The sequence below is a fragment of the Silene latifolia genome, chromosome X, assembly GCF_048544455.1.
Source record: "Silene latifolia isolate original U9 population chromosome X, ASM4854445v1, whole genome shotgun sequence".
Lineage (NCBI taxonomy): Eukaryota > Viridiplantae > Streptophyta > Magnoliopsida > Caryophyllales > Caryophyllaceae > Silene > Silene latifolia.
The window spans coordinates 89,800,982-89,808,185 of NC_133537.1; the positions used below are offsets into that span (position 1 = coordinate 89,800,982).

A 7,204-nucleotide genomic window follows, 5' to 3' on the forward strand; every position below is an offset into this window, starting at 1 on the left:
GACACATAATTGTCCACTTGGACCGATTTTTATGAGTACACAACAAGTGTCATCTTTGTGATTTTTTTATCATTCTTTTTGTCCCCATAATTGGCTATATATACCCTACAATTCACCTAATACATGAGTGGAAAAAAATTGAAGAAAAGATTGGTCCTTGATCCTTGCTTTGGTCGTATCATTCACTTCACAAAGTGACTAACTTTTCTTCATTTTTTGTTCATCATTTTTTCACCAAAACCACATATAAAAACTAACTAATAATATTATCAAGGTAATAATATTAATTAGTACATCAAATTTACATTTATACAAGGTTTATTACTTTTATTACCTAGTTAATAATTCTAGTAATCTTTTGGGTTAATCTTGGGTGCCACCAAAGGAGATTACCTATATTGGTAGTTGGTGTTCTTGGAGGATCATCTAAAATAGAAAAGCTCAAGAACTATAAAGGTAGGAGACCTTTGTAGTGCCCATATTTGCCTTATAGCAATGTAAGGAACTTTTGTCTTAAGATGGTTTTAGACCATCTCTTTTATACATTCTTTTGCATGCATGTAGATTTAGACCAAAATTAATTAATTTGTTATTTTAATATCATAAGATGAGTATTAATATGGTCTAAATAACTAACAAGGTCAAGTCTAAATTGAAGCCTAGTCATGGGTTCGAGTCGGAATTTCGACAGCATTCCATTATAACGATGATTATGCCCTAGAAAAGTGTCCTGAAAAAGCCGTCACAAATCAAAATTCCGAAATGGTAGGAAGTTTACCCACCGTACAAGGATTCTAAATAGCAAGTTTCATCACAAATGTGCAATCCTAAGGCTATTTTCGAAGCAATTTACGGTTCAGCTGTGAGACCGTCTCAATTTCACTCGAATGCTCAAAACTCAATGAAAATTCGAAATGAACATATGGTTATGATCCTTATATTGCCAATTATCCATCCACCAAGTCAATTTTGCAAGGCAAAATCATTTGGGGGAAAAGCCCCAAATTTTCGACATTGTTAGGGTTAGAAACCCTAATTTGTCAATCCAAATTGATCAAATATGGACGATTAATGCAAAGATAATACACATACCTCGATTAGTCATGGCAAATACAAGCTTTTGATCAATTTTTTGCGAGAAATGGTCGGAATTTGAGAGAGTATTAGACGGAATTATGTTTCGAAATTATGAATAAAACACGACTTTTATCGGGTTTTTACCCAGACGAAGCCACACTCAGGAAAGGACGCAGCAGGACACGACTTTTGTCTTAATTAATTTTATCCATGTTTTATTGTTTTTTTACCCAATCATATGTAAATAATATGTTAAATCACTTCTATCCGAGTCAAATGTCCATAATCAATCATTAAAATTACCAATTAACATTAACAATTCGCAATTCCGGCTTCACAGCCAGAACTGAACTCAGGAATAGATGCAGCAATTGCTGCGCCTCTTCCAAAGGATGGAACTCTGCTGCGCCTGTTCCGGGTTGAGTTCTATCTCTGAACTCCCGTTTCTGCCTTGACCTAGTTTATTAATTACGTATTAATTAACTATTATTCGTACTATCACTAATAATTTGTTCGTTAATTTGTTTTCTCTTTTATTTTCTCAAATTATCCATTTTAGATGTATTTTCGACGTAAATCAATTAATCAATTGTAATTATTGTAATTTTAATTATTGCATTTATCTATTTATCATATTGTATGATTTATTACTTGTTTTCACATGTAATTAATTCTAAATCACGTTTCGACCTAATGAGTGTTAAATTACATGTTAACCGACTTAGTTAATTCTCATATGATAGGATTAATCTAATGGATGTTGCATTGCATGCATATAATTGACAACATATCGAGTATGAATAACTTCGCTAATCATTAGTAGAGGCCGCTATCGAGGCGGGCGGGATTAGGTGTTCGATTAAAGAGCCTCCTAATACGTACCCTCATCCCTTACTCTAGATCTCTGTGTACATCCGTGTTCATTGTCATCCACGAGAGTCATTCTAGACATAGAATGCTAAGGGTAATGAGTTCTTGGTGTTCATGTCACTACTTTGTGTCTTGACATGACACGAAGTATTCGAACGGTTTCCAATTTTCCACAATAAATTGGTGGCGACTCCACAATTGCAAAGCTTGCTCGTTTTTCCTCCCGAGCGACCCCCGTGGGCCCGCGTCCATACATGGGCGTCCTTGTGCATTTGTTGTATCAAAAGAGTCAAGTAATCATTCCCCGCCGTAACATTTTCGGGTTGAAACTCATGGTAGGGGAATGGGTAGGGTGGAGCGATAATAGAGGAGGAGGGCTCGGCAATGTTCTCCCTTTGGTGTTGTATTATGTACTCGGCTTCCTCGGAGAGTGGGAGAAGGTAGTATGGCCTATGGACATTGAGTCGGCAAATTTTGTTCGGTAAAGTGAAGGACTTGGCATCTTTTGTTAACCACTCGAATATGTTGTCAAGAGTGTCATTCTTGAGCCATTTGAATTTGTGAACCATAGTAGCTAAATTAATGATGTGGCCTCCCTTAACCGTTTTATAAGCACCATCTTTGTTGAAGTCCCGGTCGAAGTGTTTTGCCAACCAAGTTACCAATCCCCCATTAACAATGAAGGCCTCACCTTCCTTGCCATGATCGATATTAAGCCACCTCTCAATTAAAAGTTGAAGAATATTGTACTTTGTGGTGAACTTTCTATCAACATTCAAGGTTGACTCGAGATAGATAAAATCAAGCTCGGTGAAGTGGTTTGTTCCCTTTCTAGCAATCAAAGTGTGCCCAACAACCTTGTGCCACACCCTTATGCCCGGATGATGGACATAAAGGGCATGACAATCATGGTAAGACGTAAACTTTCTTCCGGTAATAGCCTTCCATAAAGGAGCGGGATCATATTTTGCTACGGGTTTCTTCACATAGGTCGAGTCATTGCTAAGGCCAAAAACTTTACCAAACTCACCAAAGGACATTTTCCTATCAACATTCTCAAGGCGGAATTCAATGTTTGTTCGAGTCTCCACCTTCGTAACTTTAAATGAGTTTAAAAACTCCAAGGTGAGGGATGAGTAGGTCAACTCTTGCATATTAAACAAAGTAAGCAATCCCATGGACTCGAAGAAATTCTTGGTTTGTTCAAATACACCCAATTTGGTCAAGGTCTCTTGGCATATAAACTTGGTGGGTAAAATAGATTTCTTAGCAAGGGATACAAATTTCTACCTATGAGCATCGGATGTGAAAATTACCTCCGGATAATCATGTAGTTGCTCAAGAACCGGAGTAGAAGTAGTAGTTTCCAACATAGGAGAAGTAGTCTCTTGAATTCAAATCCTTGCACTTTGAACCACCAAAGCCAAAGCTTGAAGAGCTTGTTGCCTTTTTGAGAGATTCTTCTTTGGAAGTGCCTTGTTTCCACCTTTTGTCCTAGCCACTTCTCCTTGTATGTAGTTACACCCAAAGATTTGCTTGAATTCCTCAAGTTTCAATAAGACCCAAATCGATTTAGGAAATTCAAATTTTGCCTTTGTACCCTAGAAAATCGATTCAAACTTGGAGGATTTTTGTGTTTTAATTGCTTGTTGTTGACAAAGGAGTGATTTGTTTGAGTTTTGAGGGAGTTTGGAATTAATTTGGGTGAATTTGGTTGAGAAAATTGATTTTTATGGATGGAGGGATTGAGGGTTTTGGAGATGTGTTTGTGTTTTGAATGAGTAAAATGAATTGGGAAAAGGGGGGTTTTAATCCCGTTATTTTTGAATTCAGCAGGGGAGACGGGCGTCTTTGGGTTGGGACACTCGGATTCTCTGTCAGCTTATTTCAGAAAATAGAGCCCGTGCTGAGACGAGCGTCTTCAGCAGGAGACGAGCGTCTTTTTGAAGGGAGACGAGCGGATTCTTCTGAGGACGCTCGGATTCTTTGTCAGGGAGAAATCCCAAATTTTAATAGCAGCAGGACGAGCGGATCCTCAGTGAGACGAGCGGATTCTATATGGAGACGCTCGTATCTTCAGTCAGACAAAAATTTTTCCTTCCCATCTTTCCTAGGACGAGCGTCTTCTTCACAGGATGCTCAGATTTTCTTCCAGGACGAGCGGATTGCTGTCGGGCCGCTCGGATTGTCCCTGTACCTCACGGATTCAGTTCCACCCGTGGGTATTTCATAACCCGAGTCATTTACTCTTCATTACTTTGGTCTTCATTGTGGGGGCACTACGAAGGCTTCGATAGCCTAGGCAATTGCTATCCCCACACTATGTCAAAACACTACACATCAATAAACATATAAGTCCCTCTCTCACTTTCTCTCAAAATGAAAATCTTGATCAAAGCATACAAATCCAAAATTGACAAGAATGCAATACAATAAGTAAAATGCAAGTTAAGGGGTTAGAATATTTACAAATGGTGGTTTAGGGAGGACTCCACTAAACTCTCATCCATGTATGAGATGTCAAGGAGGCATAGCCAAGGTGTTGTTGATGTTGCTCAACACCTTGAAGAAGTAGTCGAAAGCTTATTCATTGTTATGATAAAGATCCTCAATAGACCTTTGCACATGTTGTTCTTCATTGTGGTCTTGGGTCATAGCATTACCAATATAAGGGTTGACTAACCCTTCAAACTCATCATCCCATAGACCGCGTATTTCATCTACTTGTTCCCCAATAGTATCATGAGTTGATGAGAACAACTCCTCTTTATTCTTATCATTATGGCCAATGAGGCCTTCTTCTTCTCTTGTCATGAGTGGTGGTGAGCTATTCAAGATCTCATTCTTGTTGAAACATTCTTGCTCTTTGGATGGAGCATCTTGGAGATTACCCATTTTTTTCTCCCATATGGGTGGTGATTCTTTACCCATAGTTTGTTCTTTGCATTGAGATACCAACTTCTTCCTATCATTTTCTCGGGTAAAATGATCATCCATGAAGCATGGCTCATGTAAGCGGGGAGCTTTAATTTTCTTGTCAAGATTAAAAGTGATTGTTTCATATCCCACTTAAAGTGTTAGTTCTCCATGTTTCACGTCAATCATCGCTCCCGCGGTGTGTAAGAAAGGTCTTCCTAAAATGATAGAAATGTTGGAGTCTTCCTCCATGTAAATATTAACAAAGTCCACCGGGATGAAGAACTTGCCAATTCTTACCGGCACATCCTCTCATACCCCTAAAGGTGTCTTCGTTGATCGATCCGCCATTTGAAGTGTGATATTAGTGCAATTGAGCTCTCCCATTCCTAGCCTCGCGCACACCGAGTATGGCATGACACTCATACTTGCCCCAAGGTCACATAAAGCTTTGTTGATTGTGGTATCGCCAATGGTGCATGGAATAGAGAAACTTCCTGGATCCTTTAGTTTTGGAGGTGAACTTCCTTGTAGGATGGAACTACTCACTGTAGTTAAAGCAATAGTCTCAAGCTTCCGGATGGGTTTCTTCTTTGTAAGAATATCTTTTATGTATTTCGCATAGGCCGGAACATGATTGATCAATTCCATAAATGGAATTGAGACTTCCAAGTTTTTCACAATCTCCATGAACTTCCCAAGTTGTTCATCAAACTTAGGCTTAGCTTGAGGACTTGGAAATGGAAGTCGAATCACAATAGGCTCTTTCTATTTAGCCTTCTCTTCATTCTTCTTTGAAACTTCTTGAATGGTGGTGGGTTCTTCTTCTTTCTTAGAGTCTTCTACTTTTTCCTTGTCACTAGCATTCACAACATCTTCATCAACGGGCCTCTTCGGCTCTTCATACCTTGTACCACTCCTCAAATGCATGGCACTCACCGACTCATATCTTGGGGGATTACCTTGAGGTGGTAATTGCCCCTTTTGTCTTTGTGAACTAGAAGATGCTAATTGAGACATTTGCTGGGTCTCCAACATCTTTGTGTGAGCTACTATGTTGTTAATGGTGATGCCTTTTGCTTGGCTATCCTTTTGCATTTGAGTGAAATTCTTGTTGGTTCTTTTGCATTTGGAGGACCGCTTTTTGAACATCAAAATCTTGGTCATTTGTTTGATTGTATGAAGGTTGGTTTTGATAACTTTGGTTTTGATTGTAAAAGGGTCTTTGAGCTTGGTTTCTCATTGGAGGTGGGGTGTATGTTGGTTGAGGGTTTTGAACGTTTTGGCTTTTGTATGAGAGGTTGGGGTGGAATTTGGTGTTTTCATTGTAATAGTTGGAATAAGGGGTACCACTCTTGTATGCTTGAAAACCATTCACTTTTTCACTTGTTCCCCTACATTCACTCTGGTCATGTCCCAAAGTTCCACAACTCTCACATACTCCACTTGGAATTGATGATGATGCTAGCATAGCATTAACATGTTGCTTGGGTGATTTGGAGGCCTCTTCAAGTTTAGCCATAGCCTTCTCAAACTTCAAATTAATGGTGTCAATGTGAGCACTAATTTGAGCACCCAATTGAGTAATGGAGTCCACTTCATGCTTTTCTCCTCTAGTAGCCTTCCGAGGTCTACTATATTGTGAGTTATGGACCACCATTTCTTCAATCTTGTTCCATGTTTGATTGTCATCAACTTCGGTAAACATACCATTTGATCCCATATTGAGAATGTTTCGGGAGTCTTCATATAGACCATTCCAAAATTGTTGTACAAAGAACCACTCGCTAAGTCCATGGTGTGGACAAGATCGACAAGTGTCCTTGAATCTCTCCCATGCTTCATACAATGATTCCTCGTCCCTTTGTTTGAACCCTGTGATTTGGGCTCTCAACATGTTAGTCTTCTCCAGAGGATAGAATTTCTTGTAGAAAGCAAGTGTCAATTTCTTCCAAGAGTCAATACCAAGAGTAGCCTTATCTAGGCTCTTCAACCATTGTTTCGCGGAACCAATAAAAGAAAAAGGAAATAAGACCCATCGAATTTGGTCTTGAGTAACTCCGGTTTGAGAAATCGCATAACAATAGTCACAAAAAGTCTCCATATGAGAATGAGGGTCTTCACTAGGCATCCCCCCAAATTAACTTCTCTCAACTAGTTGTATAAATGCGGATTTTGCAATGAAATTACCGGTTAAATGTTGTGGTGTAGGAGTACCATTTGGTAGGTTCTCCTCGGTAGGTACGGAATGTGATGAAAATTTAGGCATTGTGGGTTGATTTTGTAGTTGGTTTTGTGTTGGGTTATCCTCTCCTTCTCTCGCAAAAGGGTTGATGAACTC

The 7,204-nt window shown here is 39.1% G+C and overlaps 1 non-coding gene across 1 annotated transcript; it reads left to right on the plus strand.

The window, feature by feature from the left end:
* The first annotated feature begins 6,653 nt into the window (after window positions 1-6,653).
* On the plus strand, window positions 6,654-6,760 carry LOC141625350 (small nucleolar RNA R71). Its single transcript, XR_012535136.1, has one exon. It is a non-coding gene; the product is annotated as a small nucleolar RNA R71 (small nucleolar RNA).
* The last annotated feature ends 444 nt before the right edge of the window (window positions 6,761-7,204 follow it).